At 45.6% G+C, this 17,761-nt stretch overlaps 1 long non-coding RNA gene across 1 annotated transcript in view; it reads left to right on the top strand.

Annotated features, from left to right (window-relative positions):
- Positions 1 to 17,449, top strand: part of Gm39075 — a 95,050-nt gene extending 77,601 nt beyond the window's left edge. The window contains exon 3 of the long non-coding RNA XR_869893.1: positions 16,513 to 17,449. This is a non-coding gene — a long non-coding RNA (predicted gene, 39075). The remainder of the gene's footprint in view (positions 1 to 16,512) is intronic.
- Positions 17,450 to 17,761: the final 312 nt, after the last annotated feature.

Here is a 17,761-nt window from a genome sequence, read left to right on the forward strand (position 1 = left end):
TGCCAACAGCTAATTCTTTTTCTTTCTACAGCAATTCAAATCAAGTACATTGGTTTACATGACCAATGAGAGGGAACATAGTTTTGGGTTTAATGAGAATCACTTCTTCCCTTTCCCATGAAAGTCTCACTTCACCCCTGGTTTGATGTTTAACAAACAAATTTGGAAGGGATGCTATGCTGCTTGTCATTAGATAGTCTTGTTGTTGTTGTTGTTTTTGTTTTGTTTTGTTTTGTTTTGTGTTGTGTTGTTGGGTTTTTTGTTTTATTTCTTTTTTGTTTTTCGAGACACAGTTTCTCTGTGTAGCCCTGGCTGTCCTGGAACTCACTTTGTAGACCAGGCTGGCCTCGAACTCAGAAATCCACCTGTCTCTGCCTCCGGAGTGCTGGGATTAAAGGCGTGCGCCACCACACCCGGCTTTGCTTGTCATTAGAGACAGGTAAATCTTTCCTGGATGCACTCAAGCTCAAGCATGTGCACATGTATGTAGGTATGCACATGTATGTAGGTATGTACATGTATGTAGGTGTGTACATGTATGTAGGTATGCACATGTATGTAGGTATGTACATGTATGTAGGTATGTACATGTATGTAGGTATGTACATTTTCCTGAAATCACATCACTGAGATAAGTCACCCCACATCTAATAGCCCATTTGCAACCGTTCCCAGCAGGAAGGCAACAGACGAGGCAGAGACAGACAAAGGTGGCTAAAGCCTGAGGGTCTCCTCAGTCAAACTGAGACACTAGGATTCCAATTTTCCTTCGTCAGATCAGTTATGATGACTTTGCACACTCAGAAAAGGTGCCCTCCAGATGTGGACCCCAGCTTCAGCCATGGAGCCTGGAGACAGCTGGAGGGTGCTCCCATCTTCATACTTCCTCCTCTCTGCTCACCTCTCACTTCCCACAGTGGAGCCCCGCCCCAGTGGGAGCAGTTTCCCTAAAACAATCCCTCGTGTAAATGATTCTCACTGTTTCGCAATGTATCACAAAACAGCGAGTTTATCATCATATTTAATACATGTCAAGAGAGCACTCTGATTATAATCCCCTGCCAGTACCCTTTCTTGTCCCCCTCCATCTCCCCACACTCTCTTGCTCTTCTTCTCAAGTAGCCCCTCCCACTGTCATGTAGAGACATGCTTTCCTGTTTTTATTTTATGTATATTGCATTCAGGTTCCCAGCATCAGAGAACATATACCGTTTTTGTCTTTCTGAGCTTACCTTACTTCCCTTAGGACAAATTTTACCCAATTCTTTATATTTTCCCTCAATGAGGTGAACACAACTCTACCATAGGTGTGTATATGCATACACACAAAGATGCTCCTGCTGTGGAAGTAAGGGGTGTCTGCAGAGCTCCACCTTGACAAATTAACTAGTTTTATGTCAACTTGATACAAACTAGAGTCATCAGAGAGGAGGGAACCTCATTAAGAAAATGACTCCATAAGATACAGCTGAAAGGCATTTTCTTAATTAGCGATCACTGTGGGAGAACACAGCCCACCCTGGGCTGGTGGTCCTGGATTCTATGAGGGAGCATGCTGAGCAAGCCATGGGGAGCAAGCTAGTGAGCTGCACTCCTCCATAGCTTCTGCATCAGCTTCTGCCTCCAGGTTCCTGCATGGTTTGAGTTCCTGTCCAGACTTCCTTTGATGATGAAGTTGATGTGGAAGTGTAAGCCAAATAAGCCCTTATCTCCTTATGTTGCTATTATTATTATTATTATTATTATTATTATTATTATTATTATTAACTATTATTATTTGGTTTTTCGAGACAGGGTTTCTCTGTGTAGCCCTGGCTGTCCTGGAACTCACTCTGTAGATCAGGCTGGCCTCAAACTCAGAAATTCACCTGTCTCTGACTCACAAATGCTGGGATTAAAGGCACGTGCCACTACTGCCCATCCCTGCATTGCTTTGATCATGGTGTTTCATCACAGTAGTAGGAACCCTAACTAAGAAAACAGGTAACCACAAATAAGGAAAGCTCAAGGGAACATTCTGCCACCATCTTTATTCTTTGATCATTGAAGCTGCCATCAATGTTGGAGGAGCAGCTTTTCTGAGAGTGCAAAATCAGGAATCTACCAGGCATATGTACTCATTTCCTTTATTTCTTTCTTTATGGGCATTTTTAGCTGATCCTACCATGAGCTACTGCAGATAGAGTCACAGTAAGCCCACGCACAGGCCTTTCTACTGTGGATGGATTCCTTCACTCGTAATATACCCAGGAGCCCAAAGGTTGCACAGCTGGATCATGTCCTATTTTCATTTGAAATTAATAATTCTTAGCTAGCAACAGAGCTCATTAAGGGCAGAACACGGTGGCCTTAAGCAAGGCTACAGATATGTCAACACAAACTCAAGCCAACGTTCGATTTGGTTAAAAGAGCAACCACCATGGAAAGATAAAGAAGAAATCTACTTACTGGGTAGCGTCTTTCCTTTTCCCCACTGCCTTTCAACATTGTCATGAGGAGAGACTACAGAGAGCACTGGAAGCTTTGGTTGGATTTAGACCAAGAACTCTGGTCCCTGAGTGTACAGCAGCTTTGTGTGTCTACACAACTTTTGTTTACATGTTTATGTCTTACATTTTGAGTGTGTGTCTGCGTGTTTACATCCCTGTGTTTGTCAGTGGATGTGTCAGTGTGTGCTGTGGGTTAAGCAGCATGGTAGACACTCCCCCTGGCAGCCTCCAGTGCTACACTCGGTAAGATGCTCCACAGACTCTACTAAGGAAAACTCGGTCATTCTCAGTAGACCCTAAGGCCTGTGAGGTTAAGCAGCATGCACGAGGGAAAGAAGAATCCCCATGCCCTGATCTCCATTACTGTGATAAAACATTAATCCAAAAACAATTTGGGAAGAAAGCGTTTATTTGCCTTACAGAACGCAGTCCATCACTGAGGGAAGCTATGGAAGAACTCAAGGCAGAAGGTTGAAGCAGAACTCACAGAGAAATGCTGCTAACTGATGTGCCCACCCCAGTGGCTTGCTCTTTCGTACCCAGCCCAGACCCACCAGCCTAGAGATGGCACACTGAGCTGGGCCTTTCTCTATCAGTTAGCAGTTACAAATATGCCTTATAGAAATGGCTACAGGTCAATCTAATTTATTCAGTTTCTCTGTGGCTTCGAGGAAGCTGTGACATTTGGGGGGGGCAGGTATAACACCTTCAGATATACCCCCTGCCAAGAGGTCCTAGCATCTGTCATCTAACTCTGACTTCTCTTTGTGAACCAATGTGAGCATGTACTGTTGAACTCGGAAAGGAAACTGAATGAGCATTAGCCCAGCTCACCGCTGACCACCCACCTCAGACCCCAATACAACCTCAGCATTTTAAATGCCCTGTGTGCCTGTTGTGGGATATGAAGGCTTCCCCTGAAGGATTGTGTATTAAAAGGCTTGGTATAAACTGGCATGCCTTGGGGAAGTGATTGGATCCTTGGGCAACCTGGTCTAATCAAAGGATTAATCCTTTGATGAAACCTTAATATTAATAGCAGGATTGGGAGAGGATGGAGAGAAGGAAACAGAGGCTAGTGTGAGGAAGTGGGTCACTAGGACATGCCCCAGGCAGATATACTATGTCCTTAGCCTCCATCTGTCTTTGTTTCCTATCTCTCTTAAGGTAAACAACTTTGCAATGTGGTGCTGCTGTGATGCCTCATGGCCCAGAGACAGAGAAACAGCTGACTCTGGGTGAAACCATGAGCCAAAATAAATATCGTCACTTCACCAGCATCTGCTGAAGTGGGAGAAAGGCTGGTAGCACAATGCATATTCCTGATTACTTCTTTATTGGTTGGTGTATCATTCTGGTTTCTGTCCCAGGGCTCCAAGGCTCAGGAGGCAGCAGGCAGGCAATATTTCTGCCTTCCCAGAGAGCACTTCTTTACTAAGCACCAGAAGATGAGGCATAAAGCAAATCAGTAAGCAATGTTTACATGTGTTCATTTAGTTACTCTTGAATTCAGTTTGATTTGTATTAATTTATCTTTAATTTATCCTTTATTAGCTAGAAATAAGTGCTTAGGAGAAAACTGATATGGAAGGAGACAGGAGTGTAATTCATTGGCTGTGCAAGGAAAGAGCTGGAGATTTATGGGAAAAGTTTTGTGTATCTGGAAGAGGCAAATTTCAGGCAGAAGGAATTAAAGTTCAAAGGCCCTGAGATGGGAACGAGCTTGCTAGTGTGGTGGTAGTAGAGGGGACCTGGGAGGAAAGATCATAACAAGGAAGGGCACAAGGCTGGAGAGGCCTCTAAGAGTTGTGCTGGATCCTGGCAGAGTGGGCTCTGGGGAATGAGAATGAAAATCTACATCCTTCAAGCCTGCATCTCACACACTGGCAGTGTGAGAACAGAGTGCTAGCATAGATTACCAAGAGTGAGGCTCAATGCTACTCAACATCCAAGCAGCCTGGCTTTAAGACACCCCGAAAGCCAAACTCCAGTTGGCTACAAACTCCATTCCCATTGGAACCTCTGAAGTCAATGTTCCAGTGACTGCAAACCCTTTTCCAACAGAAGATAGATGCGACATCTGCTGACAGTTGAAGCTGGCAAGGCTGAGAACCCACAAGGAATTACCAAAAATACCCAAATCCCTGTTCTTAAGGGAATTCTTAAGGGAAACAATGAGACTCTCTATCCTGTTCACCAGACTTGTAGTCTTCTTTACTAACACATCTGGATTTCTTTGAAATCCAAAGCTGCCTGTAGCTGATGAGTCACCATGTGGAATCCCAGGGGATGACCTTGCACAACCAATAGGCTGTTTCAGCCCTTCTGTTCCAGTGTAGCCTCCTCTCCTTAGTTTCCTCCTTATCATCTTCCAAGTGTTCCTTCTTATGTGAAGAGAGAGAGAGAGAGAGAGAGAGAGAGAGAGAGAGGGAGAGGGAGAGGGAGAGGGAGAGGGAGAGGGAGAGGGAGAGGGAGAGGGAGAGGGAGAGGGAGAGGGAGAGGGAGAGGGAGAGGGAGAGGGAGAGGGAGAGGTGGGAGGTAGGAGGTGGGAGGAGAGATACTCTTGCCTTTTTGTCTTTTGTTTTCCTGCTCTGGCACTTTGCCCTTAATAAAGTCTTCTTTGCCCTCCCTCTTCTAATCAATACGTCTTCAGATTCATCTCTGTGGCTTCCTCTCCTCTGCCAGGAGGCATATGTTATATGCCATCTTCTTCCCTTCCAGGCCTACACCTACTGGGGTCCCCATGGATACAAGAAGTGAAATCACCACGTAACCCTCCAATGGGGAGCTGAAACTTGGCCCAGGGAATGTGTCTTCCCTGTCTGCCAATTGCCCACAAAAGAATGCCACTTAAAGGGAGCCCGTTTGCTGGCATTGTCTGGCAGTATGGAATAGCCTAATTCTAACTGTGACTTGCCTGCCGTGCTATTGTCATTGGAACAAAGATGTTTCCTGAGTTGGAGGTGCTTTTGACATGACAAGGGTCAAACATGTACATATTCAATATCCATCCAAGTTGCCATTATGCAGAAAAGTCTGGCTTGAAATCACCCAGGCTAATTGTAGTTTCAGTCTAGTCCGGTCTCGGGAGTGAGATTTGAGGAGCCATAAAAAGTCATCACCCCATATTCACCACCTCGACACACACCCATTTCCTTTGCTCCACCTCAGAGTGAAGATCTGTACATGTGCCACTTTTACTTTAGGTTAAATACTTTGTAGCCTAGCAGAATCATCCTTAGTTGCCCCAAAATGTAGGGTAAGTCAGAGATCTCCAGATAGAATGAGTACTGGAGCCCATCAATCCATTCCTGCCACTGCTTCTTGAAGCCAAATAGTGGTGCCGTTGAAAATTAGTTCTGTAAAGTTCAGAGACATGTCTTATGAGACCGACTTGCTACCCACTGCACTAACAAAGCTCTTTAAGATACACATTTTAGAAATGGAAATCTAGCAGAAGCTGCAGGTCTTTGAGGGGCTTGCACTTCCTCAGGATGGCCGTGCTTAGTAATGTGAGATTACAACGTTTTAACATTCTTACAGCCCGACATCATCCTGTTCACCATCCCACTCTCTCCTGTGTGTCCCCTGGTCTTTTATATAACCTGTGGGTTTGCCTATGATTTTCCCATGGTGCCAGCTCTCTCTGCTCTAGCCTTCCTGAAGTCATACAGGCTGTGTGGTATGATGGCTGAGAACCTGTAAGCTGGACTCACATGTAGATACAGCCACCTTGGCACAGTGTGGAGAACTCTGCTTCCCTGAGCACCGATGTGCTTCTCTGTAAAATGGAGAGACTGTGAATCTTGTCCTACTGCTGTGACCTTGAAATCACATGAGATGCTCAGAGGTCTGGGGCCACATCTTGCACAACCAATTAATTCGTATGTACCCGATTCTGGCTTCAAAACCCTCCAGGCTCTGGGTCTCTTCTTTGGAAGCCTTCAGAAGGAAAATATATACTAGTTAATAGTATCATTCGCTTAATCGGGTCTAGAATGGTCTAAGAGACACCACTGGGCATGTCTGCGAGAATTCCTAGATTGTGTTAATTAAGGTAGGAAGTTTGTGTCACCATCCCATGGTCGGTAATCCTACACAAGTCTTTGAACATGGAGAAGTTGAGCTGGTGGAGAAGTTGAGCTGGTGCCTACGTAGACCTCTATGCTCTAGTGTCCTTGGTACAGGAAGATACTCTGCAAATTTTTTTCTGCTTTTTGACATTTTTTTCTAATTTGGTAATTTTAATTTCCCGCAATACCTTGGCAATGTTGAAAACAAATACAAACACAAATGTGTTCATTTTAACAGTTTATGATGAGTTGTGCGCCAATAGCCATCTTTCTGCTTCCTGAATGCAGATTCTACTTGAGCAGCAGCCTCAATCTACTGCCAGCATGACCTCACCACCATAATAGTGTGTAACATCTCAAACTATGAGCCAAAACAAAAACAAAAAAACAACCAACCAACCCCCCAAAAGTCCTCCCTTAAGTTACTTTTGCCATATATTTTTGTCACAGCAGTGAGAAAAAAAAATATAGAAATTACTGACCAGTTTAGTTCTGTAGGGCAGCCAAGCTAGTGGCCATAAGAAGACACTATGAACTAAGAAGAAAAAGCAATACCTTGGTGCTGGGGAGCCCAAAGAGAAGTGCATCAGCCTTGGCTTACTCAGAGACACACCTCTGAGCATGCTCAGAAGGCTCAGAGCATAGATGGGTACCTGCCTTGAGCAAAGAAGTAACTTTCCAGGCAGAGATAAACACCAAAGCACAGGGGAGCAGTGGGGATGAGATAGCTTGGCGCCACTGGAATTTCGGTTTGCCCAGCAACCAGGGGCTTCTCAAAGAGACAGAAGCAATGAGATGAGAGTTGGAGTCCAAGGGCAAGGTGAAGGAGCCATCCTTCACGAGCTGTAACTTCATACTGATGGCTCCTTACACAGCAGGTGGCTAAGAAGTCCCCAGGGCTCTCATGTCTTCTCAGAGGTTCACTTGCATAGTGAGGACTTTTCTTGGAGATCTTATGAGTGGATGGCTCCATGGTGAGTGGCTGTCACCTGTCAGATCCTCAGCTTTACTCTCTGTAATAAGACAACAACAGAGCCCATTTTATGGAGCAACAAAGGGTTAACAAGTTCTTAGGTGCGGAGTACCTGGAACAGTGCCTATCAGGCAGGAGTCACGGGAGTCCCCATCATTATTGTTATATTTTAATGATGATTTTTAATCAATAGAGATATATTTGATCGTTTGATAATTTGGTACCTCAGTGTGAATTTAAGGTCTTATCCCACAAACACCAATCAGCATGCCTTTCGTTGTGCTGGGTTTCTGGAAGAAAGAAGTGGCTACCAGAGCTGTCTGAGCATGACTAGGAAACAAAGGTATCTAACTTGGTCAAAGAGAAGGATAATGGAAGAACCACACAGTGACCTAGAGCCAGAGAAGAAAGAAACAGCACCATGGCTATAAACCTGTATCAAACAGGCAAACTGGGGGTCTAAGAGGTGACTCTGTGGTGAAGATGCTTGCTGCCAAGTCTGTGAACAGTCCCTCTCTCTCTCATACCACACACACACACAAACACACAGTTAACAAACATAAAAAAGAAAACTTGAAAAGAAAAATAATCAGCTGACCCAGAGCCGGGACTATTTTGCAGGGAACTGACCCTTTAATTCATGAGGTTGGAATTCCCATCAACTGACAGCCATAGCTTGGCTCACCTCTGCTGGATTTCCTTTGCATTGGCGCACATTTGAGCAATGGACTATTCTCACTGAGTCAGTTCTAGCAGCATATGCATGGCTGTTCTTACTCATGTTTGAGAATACTCTAGACTACAGACATGGAGGGAAGGGACAGATAGGAGGATAGATAGAAGGAGGCTGGATGGGATACTGTCACCACAGTGCATATGGTGGTGTCCTGTGGTCACAGACCAGGGCTGGCTTCCTGCACATGGGACTTGTGAGTGGCACAGCTCAGCAAGGTATCTCATTTAGTCTAATTAAAATTCTTAATCATTTTGAAACAGGGAGACCATATTTTCATTCTGCATTAAACCTGAAGACTATGAAGCCTGTCACTTCTGGACGCGGGGGGGGGGGGGGGTTCCCAGGACACAGGATGCTCAGTGCTGAAGCTGGGATGGTGCCAGGAAATAGGAGCAATCAGTCATGCTAACTGCATCAAGGAGCATCTTGTAGCTTTGCTGACAACTCCTTGCTCATTGTGAGGGAAGTTATCTTTGGTAACATGCCCAGGTTGAGCTCATACATCTACTTAGATTCCAGGATTCCAAGGCTAGACAGTCCCTCAGACAGCTGCGGTACAGGGACAGTGAGCCAGTGGCTGGTTGGAACCCCAGAAGCAGGTGTGCCTCATTTTGTCTGAGGAGTGAGGAGACAAGGAAGGAGACGGTAATGCAGCTCTTTGTAAGTTATTGTGACATGGGAAAGGAAATTATATTGGAACACATCTTTTCACATTCCTTTTCCAACATCTGAGAAATTACCTCATACATATTGAGAAGTAAAGGTAGGAATACCTTCTTTAAAGGTATTTGTGTGCCCTGATCTCCAGAGGTAGAGCCCTGGTGTTAGAACAATCCTGTATGTAAATGAGATATCATAGTGCACACTTTCCAGACAAATGCACAGACGAAACAGAGGCATTGCCAAGTATAAAAACATAACTTGGTTTTGTCCTTATGGTCCCACCTACTTGGGAGGCTGAGGCAGGATGCAGGCTTGAGCACAGACACCTAGGACCAGGTTGGGAAACAATCTGAAAATGCTCCTTTATATCTACTCTGAAGAGTGAACTGCCCATCATTGTCATGTTGAAGGCTAAGCCCAGAGGCTAGCCCTTTCTGTTAGTTAGACCCTGCTTGGTTGACTTTCAAGGGAGGGCGACTCTTTCAAGTTCACCTGGAATGCCTGTGATTGTCTGGCTGTGGTGACAGAGGCATTTGACCCACAGCTTCCACCTTTGGGCCTTCCCATAGCCCCATCAATAGAATGAGGTACGTTAAAAACACATTGATTTTCCTCCTCTTTGTCTCCTCCACTGCTGGTTCAAAGCAGCAAGCTTCAGAGCTGGGCAGGACTTCAGAGCTGGTTGTGTGTAGACCCAACTCTTCTCTCATTAGAGGTTTTTCTGCAGATGAAGTGGCCACTATTACTTCTCAATGTCAGGGTGTGCGTCAGGGCAATTGTCAACTCAAGGCTCATCCAGTACAGCTTTGCCTATCTTCCTACCTTGCCCAGTAAGGCCAATCAATGACCTGCTTTGAAGATGGCCTATTATTTGATAAAGAGTGCTGAGTCAGGAGCCATGAAGTATCAGTGTGGACCTGATCTGTAGCCACTTTGATACAAGAAGTATTTCTGCTAGAATCAAAACCAAGAGGCCAATGCTGGCCCCATTTAAGGAAAAAAGTGAGGGTAAGACTTCCCAGCTACCTCTGCCATAGTTCATAGCTTGACACAGTCTAGAGGACTAGAAGCATATAAGAGGGGAGTTTCCATGAGTTGTCCCTAGTAGGTTAGCCTGTAGGCGATTCCTTTAACTGGGTTAATTGAAGCAGAAGTATACAGCCTGCATGTGGGTGGCACTGCACCACTTAGTGGGCTGGGCCTTGAAATGAATGAAAAGGAGGGGGAGCTAAGAACCCGCATGCATGAATTAACTCACTGTTCTGCTCTTGACTGTAAATGTGAAGCAACCAGCTATTTCACTTCCTGCCTGTGATTTCTCTGAAATGATGGACTGCAACCTGGAACTGTGAGCCAAAGAAACCCTCTCTCCCTTAGGTGGCATTTGTCATGGTATTTTATGACAGCACTAGAAGCCAAGCATAAGACATCCTCCCAACACTGTTATCTCTGCATCGGCACCTGCCATTTTGAATTGGACGTTTGGAACTAAGCCCCAGACACAAATACTTCTGTGGTGTATTTGTGTCCTTAAGCAATGCACAGTAGCCACGTACACTTTTGAAAACTCAGTACAAGCAGTGTACAGTGAGTTCTATAGCAAGTACCTTTTTTTCATGGACTTGGAAGGTGAATGTCTCACCTCCAGGGCATTCATGTGGCCACATACCGCCTTACATGTTCCTATTTCTTCATCCGTTCTCTCCGTGATGAAAACGAGAAGCTGCTACATTTTGATTTTATTGTTATAAGTTGATGTTACTACATGGCCCCAAGCTGGCTGCAACAGCTCCAAATGTCACATCCTCGTGTGGTCAAAAAGGACTTGGGAAGAGAGAGGGTCCCCAGGTTCTGCATGGGTGAGCTGTAGAGTGATGATAGCTATGTTGTGAGAGTAGAGTCAAACTGATATCTCTCAGGTACCTGGTGGCTCCAGGACACAGGGTAGGTTCTCAGTCAGTGTCCTGCGCTCGCTCTCTCTCTCTCTCTCTCTCTCTCTCTCTCTCTCTCTCTCTCTCTCTCTCATAAACACACACACACACTTCTGACCCTTTTCTTATTTTATTTATAAAATATTAATTGTAATTATATCTTTCACATTGTCAACTTCCTAGGACAAAATATGTAGTAAGAACAATTTAAGGGAGGGAGGATTTCACTTCGGCCACAGTTCTGTCTATGGTGGCTGGAGTTTGTAGCATGGCTTGACACATCTCCATAGAGCAGAAAGCAGGCACTGGGAGAAACGGTTGCCTTTCTGCTCTAGCCATACCCCTATCTTCCCTACTTACACCACCCAGTTCCCATGTCTGAACAGCTTCACAGCCTCACAAAATTGCCACTGGCAAGGAGCCAACCTCATACACATGAACCTACTGGGGATATGCTGCTTTCAAACCCTCACACCTGCCAAAGACTGTCTCCCTCCTACCAGTGCCCTTCATGCTGTAGGGTGGAGAGACTCTCATCTTCCAGGCATCCTGTCATTCAAAAACATTTCTGGTGAATTCTGAGAACATCCAGGGCTGAGAACGGCTCCAGTGTGAGTCAGAACCCACAGAGCTTGTTCAAACAGATAGAAAGCACCACCCAGATGCCCATGCACTGGGTCGTGGGAGCAGCTTGAAGGTGACAACACTCCTGGCAATGCTGGCTTAGCTCTCTCTGCCACACAGAACCTCTCCAGAACCAGACTCAGGCTCCCCAGTCACACATATTAAGCAGGAGAAGTCAGCCCTTTTATGGTTAGCTTGTGATGTACTTTGCTGCTCAGGCCAGAATTCCAGTTCATTCACACAGTGGACATAAAAGGCCAAATGAATGTAGTAATGTGTCCCTTAAGGAAAGGACTCCATTCTAATAAATGGGTCACTGGGACTTTTTTGGCATTGTGCAGACATTAAAACATATACTGAGACACTGTGGTAGTTTGAATGAGAAGACCCCCCCACCCCCATTGGCTCATACAGTTGCATGCTTAGCCTCCAGTTGGTAAACTGTTTGGGAAGGATTAGGAGGTGTGGCCTTGTTGGAATATCTGTGGCCTTGTTGAAGGAGATATGTTACTCAGGGTGGGCTTTGAGGTTTTAAAAGCTTGTTCTCTCTCTCTCTCTCTCTCTCTCTCTCTCTCTCTCTCTCTCTCTCTCTCTCTCTCTCTCTCCCCAGCCCGATCATAATGTAAAGCTCTCAACTACTGCTCCAGCACTATGCCTGCATGGTTGCTCTTTGACTATGGACTAACCCTCTGAAACTGTAAGCAAGCCCCCAATGAAATGATTTCCTTTGTAAGAGTTTGCCTTCATCCCAATGTCTCTTCACAACAATATAACAGTGATGAAGACAGACACTGCTGTGGTACAAGCTACCTCCACATACAGGCTGTATAGATAGTATGCATACAAACAGCACATACAATCTGTTGTACCTAGGGCCTTGAAATGGGCATGGTGACAGTAAATGAAACCAGAGAGCAAATCAGAGAAAAGTGTGGTCCCAGGTCAGGCACTGTGATATGTGAACCTGCAGGGAACATGGCCGATGTAACTGTTTCACACGCATAGATTTGTTTTATTTCTTGTGTGTGTGTGTATGAGTGTACACAAGCATAGAGGCCAAGAGAAGCCACCCAGTCCCTCAGAGCTGAGTTATAGTGTTCACAGGACACTTTGCTTGTTCCCTGGATGCTGGGATCTGCACCACTGTGTTTAGGCTTGTGCAGGAAGCCAGCCTAATCAGGCATCCATCCCTCAAGCACACAGAATGTTTTAAATGTTAAAAGACATGAACAAGTGATCCAGTATCCATTGTCATCAAGTGTCACATATGGGCATATGGTACGCTGTGTATATTCTGTACTTGACACCCAGGCTGCACAGCTGTTCAGTTGACACCAATGTCACCTCAAAGATGTGAGCCACGTACTGTGCTTTGACAGTGCCACAGCTCGGATACTGTGAATAAAGATGTTTCAGTTTTGTGAAGGTCTTCAAGGCCTCTGTCCATGCAGTTCTTTGTTAAAACGTTATTCTATGGTGCAGTCTGACATACCCTGCTGTTCCAGAGACCAGAGGTGCTGAAAGCAAGGCAAATGGTTTCCTATCCCCTGAGTTTCTAGTCAAGTCAGCATTTTCAGTCTGAAGAGATTTCATACCCATCGGGTGTGCTAAGGGCATGTTTTAGTGATCTCAATTGAGGGGGGGTAGGAGGGATGCTACTGGCCTCCAGTGAGTAGCAGCCAAGGGGATGTGCGACAACATTCCACAATGCACTTGTTAGTCCTCCACATGTAGGACTGATCCGGCCCAGGTGTCAGTGGTGCTGAAGCTGAGATATTCTGGGGTTGTGTGTAACCTGGTAAGACAGACACACAACTAAATCATGGAGGATCCAGGGAAAGGGGGAGGGCTAGCTCAAGATACAGTGTCTGGAATTATGTTAGGAAATAGAGATATGTCTATAAGAACAAAAGATAAGAGGATATGGGATGGGGAGCAGAAAGAATGATCCCAGAAAAGGAAATGGTGTGTTCAAAAAGCCAATGCTGGAGAAGAGCAATGTCAAAAGCCAGTGCTAGTCAGTCACTCACCAGTGCTAGCTACAGCCCTGCACTGTGTAGACACCCATGGACCCACAATCACAACCCTGTTACAGGGAAAATGTGTCTACTGCCCTCCAGTCCATCCTGAATGTGGCAAAAGTAGCCTAGAGAGGTCAAACAGCTGGCCTGAAGTCACACGGCAGAGACATGAAGGAGTAACTATCAGTATGGTGCAATCTTGCGTCTGAGCCCATACCTTTGACCTGTGCGTGCATAAAACGTGGGACAGAGGATAGTGGACTGTGGGTTAGTGGGAGAAGCCATGGAAGTCACCAGGGTGAGTTCCGAATGGTGTAAAGGCAGTGGGGTATGCCTGGAGGAGTTAGCAGAGAAAAGAACATGTTTAGGAGTCTGAGATTTGCAGAGGTCAGACACAGAGTAAGAACAAATTGAGGCAGAGGGGCCCTCTGTGTTCTGAACTTACAAGTAACTCTGCTTGGTTCCTCTGCACTCAAGGGACAGTGTGCAGGGACATCAGTCTAGGATTCTTAATTTCCACCAGCCCCCTCAGTCCCTCCCTCTGGGGACGATCATATCCTTTATCATCTGGGATAAAAATTAGAAGAACGAGGAAAAAAATAGACTTCATTGTGCCATTTCCTAGGCCGTCCTCTGGGGCCGACCCCCAAACATCGCCTAGCTGGCTCTATGGTCAGCCTTAAAATAACAGAATTGCTTAATACTAGGAAAATACAGTTATTAGCTATGATTATAGGGGGATCCGATTGAGCTGTGAACGGGATCTGCCTACCTTGTCCTAACTGGCAATTTCAAATTGCCTCCTTTCCCCCAAAAAGTTCGGCAGAGGAGGAACCGAACTTGTAAGGGGATCTGCATTGTTTATTTGTTATTTTTAAACAAATCAAACGGAAATTGATCTGCTTCCTCGGGAAAGCTGCGGCTGCCAAATGGCCTGGCTCTCCTACAGGTTTTTGTGGGAACACCATCCGTTAGCCATCATGGCTTCAATTTGAATAATCAGAGCACTAATTAGGAGCCTCTCTTGGCATCTTCCTCACCAGCAGGGAGCATCATTCACCACTAAGTGGGGTTAGAAGTGAGGGGAGGCTGGGCTGTCTTGAGAGCAAGCTGGGAGACTGGTAAACTTCAACTTGGAGGTGATTCTCACCCACTGCGCCATTCCTTCCCTCTCAACAAATTCTTCATCTGGACCCAAGGTGTTCACATCCTACTGGAGGAGCCAGACACCGGGCATTGGAGGCTCGTTATGTTTTCATGGTCATGAGAAAATGAAGAAAAGCAAACAGCAGTTCGTTTTCTTGTTGCTGAGACAAAATAACAAACAAACAAACAAACAAAAAACAAAAACTCCTGACAAAAGCAACTGAAGGGAGGAAGGGCTCTACTTTTGGTTCACAGTAGGAGGAGATGCTCCATCTTGGCAGAAAGTCATTCATGAAGCAGCTGGTCCACCTCATCCATGGTCAGGAATCCCCTCGCTTTCTCCTCTTTACTCTAAAAGTCTAAAAGGCTGTCAGTCCAAGATTTGATGCCACCCACATTTTTAGTGATCTTCCCATTCCAACTAACCAGATAATCCCTCAAGGTATGCCCAGAGGATAATATAGTTTAGCTAATCCCTCAGGCTAATTTAGCTAACCCTTTACTGGTATACCTGGAGCTAACCTAGTCTAGATCATCGCTCACAAGTGTACCTGGAGGCTTGCAGGTCTGACCAAATTGACACCCCAACACAAGCTATCTGGAGGGGATTCTTGGAAGGGCAGCCCCAGAATGATAAGGGGCAGAACGTGTCAGCAAAGACAAAGCCCAAGCTCCTGAGGACAGAAGCCAGTGCAGGCACTGGAGAGAAGAGAGGAGCTTAGAAATCGGGCTCCTAGTTTGCAGTTGCAGTCATGAGCTTTGTACTTCACCCAACAATGCTTTAAGAAAAGGGAGACAGGAGCAGGCAACATCTAGGGACCAGGCATAGGGCAGTAGGACCAGCCAGCCCACCTGGTTGCAGGCAGATTTGGAAGAAAGCATTTGCCAAGAGGAGGGAGGCCCAGGTGTGCTCTGGCACTGGGTGAGGTGTTTCCACCATTGTCTGCGTACCTCCTTTAATTTCCTCTTCCCAGCATGCTCTTTCTCACCTCGTGCTTCTTAAGTGCCTGCTTCCTGAGCATACGCAGACATCTCTTTAGACTCCTTATTCACTGGTACGCTGATAGCAAGAAGCTCAAAAAAACAAAAAACAAAAAACAAAAAAAAAAAACAAAAAAACAAAAAAAACAAAAAAAACCTATCAACAATGTCCAGAAAGGCTGTCATATAGGCATCAACAGTTAAGAACTGGGACATGATTCACTTGCTTTGTTTGATCATCAGACCCTGTATAAGAAACTGGCCATTCTATCTCTAGGGAAAGACACAAACACTTGGAGCTCACTGGCCAGCAAGCTTAGCCCAACTGGAGAGCCTCAAGCCAGTGAGAGACCCTGACTCAAAACATAAGGTGGACAGATTCTGAGAAACTATACCACAATTTGTCCCCTAATCCCATATGCACACACACACACACACACACACACACACACACACACACACACACGCGCGGGCGCGCGTGCACACGCACACGCACACGCACACACACACACACGTCTGGTAATTCGGTGTTGGTTTGGGTTTTATATCTGGGTCTCAAAGACCTTACCCATTCTCCCGAGGAATAGCATTCTCCTTAGAGTATGTGACTAAGCCCCTGAAAGTTTACTTGCTCTCAATGTTGCTCACCTCTGTGTTTCTCCAAAGATGATTTTCAAACATTTTCAAGAATCCATGGACTCCTGTGTCTTCCTACCAGAGCCTCTGTGTTTGTGCTTCAGCTTAGAAATCCTTAGAGTCCCTCCTCTTGGCCCGCTGCGATACCTCCACGGCCCCTTGGTTCAGTTTTTGAGACAAGGGCTCACTGTGTATCCTAGCCTTGCCTGCAGCTCTTGATCTTCTTGTTTCTGTTACAGGTGTGTACATCCATACCCAGCTTCTCCTGCTCATGTTTTGTGTGGAGACAGCCTTCCATTGTTGAGCCAAATGAGGACATGAAACGGATCCGGGAAGAACCCGGGAGGATCTTAACCTAACACCAGCAGCTTTTTAATTCAACTGTGAGCAGGATTCTGGAAGCCTGAGTTCCAGCCCTAGTATACAAGGCTGAGGCAGAAGCATGCTTCCTATAGGCTGGTTGGTTCCTCCGTAGAACAGAGGGGAACACAGTCTTTCCCTATTAGGCTTTAGAAGTCAATTTAGTAAAATGGAGTAGTACACTTCAGAGCCAGGCTTTCTGCTCTGGGTCTGGAGCCCCAGGGCCTTCATGAGGTAGGGCCTTCTTGGAAGGATGTGGGCGACCCAGTGAGGATATATGTATAAGAAAACCCCATCTGCCCCACAAGTAAGTCTAAATATATTCCTAACAGGACTCAGAAAGGGAGGCTCTGAAATTCCTTCCTTGGAGCCAATCGCAGCTATCTTTGAGATAGTGCAAAACAACTTAGGGAAACTAGACTTGGCCAGTTTTTACCTGAGCTCATGAAGTGGTTTAAATAGAAGCTTTGTTGCCTGCAGCTGAGTAACTGATGGGATATATTCCGGAGGGTGCCTGGACCTAGAAGAACAGGAACAACACAAGCCAAGAAGCTACCCCTGTGACTCCTGGCCTCATGTCTTGGGTCTCCTACGTTCTTCATCAATAGCTGCTGGCAAGGAGTGGACACTCAGAGGAGCTTGGGTTACACCCAGTGTCCAGGTCTTCACACACCCGGCATATGCATGCAGACAGTGTATTCACTGAGGTGCCCTGTAGGTGGCACATTCAGGGTGACAGTCAGATCCCAGAACAGTTGTCCACTCATAGCATGAAACACTCTGTATCATCAATTAAAAATAAAAATCAATTGTGAAACAAACCATAGGAAGTTATAATGGGTCAAACTGTATGTCTTTCACAAAGTGTGTGTGTGTGTGTGTGTGTGTGTGTGTGTGTGTGTGTGTGTGTATGTGATGACTCCCAGCACCCCAAATTGTTATCTTGTATTTATATAAGGTGGTTGGAAGATGTAAGGCTTTTGTGAGATAATGGTGCCAAGGAGTTCTTTGTAGAAGGAACAACCCCGAAAAAAAAAAAAAAGAGTGGATATCATTTGACAATGACAGAAACTATAAGGAACAGGACCACCCACCGGCAGCTACAAAAAAGGACCCAACAAGAGTCCT

Source organism: Mus musculus, chromosome 7 (assembly GCF_000001635.26).
Source record: "Mus musculus strain C57BL/6J chromosome 7, GRCm38.p6 C57BL/6J".
Lineage (NCBI taxonomy): Eukaryota > Metazoa > Chordata > Mammalia > Rodentia > Muridae > Mus > Mus musculus.